Below are 1,623 nucleotides of genomic sequence, written 5' to 3' on the forward strand. Positions count from 1 at the left end.
AGTCCCTGGCCTTTTTAAGCTCATCCTTCCAGTGTTGGGGTTAGTCTAATCCCAAAAGGCTGCACCCTCACTGGCACCGGGGTCTGCACCCCCCAGAGTGTCCCCAAAATGAGGCCTCCTCCGTCCCCTAATAACCTCCGGCAAGCCACTGAGATGATCTGCACAGGTCCCTCCCAACAACACCATAATATATATATGTATTATTGCACCCCCGAGGTGCACCAGGCGTCCCTGGCCTTTTTAAGCTCATCCTTCCTGTGCCGGGGTTAGTCTCGTCCCAAAAGCTGTGCCCTCACTGGCGCCGGGGTCTGTGCCCCCCAAAAGCTGTGCCCTCACTGGCGCCGGGGTCTGTGCCCCCCAAAAGCTGTGCCCTCACTGGCGCTGGGGTCTGTGCCCCCCCAAAAGCTGTGCCTTCACTGACGCTGGGGTCTGCATCCCCAAAAATGAGGCCACCTCTGTCCCCTAATAGCCTCACCCAAACCTCCGGTCGTAAACAGTAAACAAAAAGCTCAAGCCCCTAGGCTGTAACATAAATTCAAGCTGTCTGGCTATAACAACATTTGCTACTCCAGGGTTTCTCCATCTCACCGGTATCACCTTATTCAATCATTCAGGTCCTGTCCTTTTCCTCACTCTGGCAGAGTTCCTACCTCTATGGCTGCTGGCAGGGGACTGCCCCCTGGCCTGAGCACTAGGGTTTAAATGGGAGCCAGGCCCTGCCCCTTCTGGTCAGCTGACCGCTGACAGGTATGAGTCACTGGCTCCCTCCGGTTGCCCTAGCAACCAGCACCTGGGCTCCTTCCTCATTGCTAAGGTGCCAGAGTAGCAGGCACCTTAGTGCCCTGCTACAAGCAGCACATGTATAGACACAACTCCAGCTGGCTTGGGCACAGGGCTTCAATGTGGGTCTAGCTGGCAGGCAGCTGAATTATCCTCACGCCTCAACCAGCCACTCCGCAGCATGTGGAGCCTGGTCGAAGCAGTCTTGGGCTGCTAGGCTGACCCTGGGTCTCCTGTCAGCCCAGGCTGCTCTGACTAGTCTTCACATGCTGCACATGAATAAACTCTAGAGCAATATGCTCCAGAGTTTATTCACGTACATTAATTGCATGTGTAGGCATACTCATTGTCTCTTACAAATACAGAGAAAAAGCAATATGCTGATGTGGTAGAGGCACCAACTAAACATTTTTTAGGTAAAAGAAATGTCATTTATGAACGAGCTAGATTCAATAGATAAAGAAGTACTGCTTAAAAGAATGACCTCAAGGAAGATTCAAAGACTGTGAGCTGATGAGATACCAACAAGAGAAACTCAATTTCCAGGTTTTAGGGATTTAGTCATGTTTCTCAACAGAGTACTGACACCTTATGCTCTATGCCAGGAGATCCTAGAGAGGATTCATGCAGAAAAAGTCTACCCTGAGTCTCAGTGTGGTTTCAGATCCAGATCCATGACAGATCCATGACAGATTTCATAGACATCAGAGCTGGAAGGGACCTCAGGAGATCATCGAGTCCAGCCCCCTGCTCAAAGGGCAGGAAGTCAGCTGGGGTCATAGGATCCCAGCAAGATAAGCATCCAATTTACTCTTGAAGGTGTTCAATGTAGGTGCTTGAACC

The sequence above is a fragment of the Crocodylus porosus genome, unplaced genomic scaffold, assembly GCF_001723895.1.
Source record: "Crocodylus porosus isolate Cpor-Errol unplaced genomic scaffold, CroPor_comp1, whole genome shotgun sequence".
Classification (NCBI taxonomy): Eukaryota; Metazoa; Chordata; order Crocodylia; family Crocodylidae; genus Crocodylus; species Crocodylus porosus.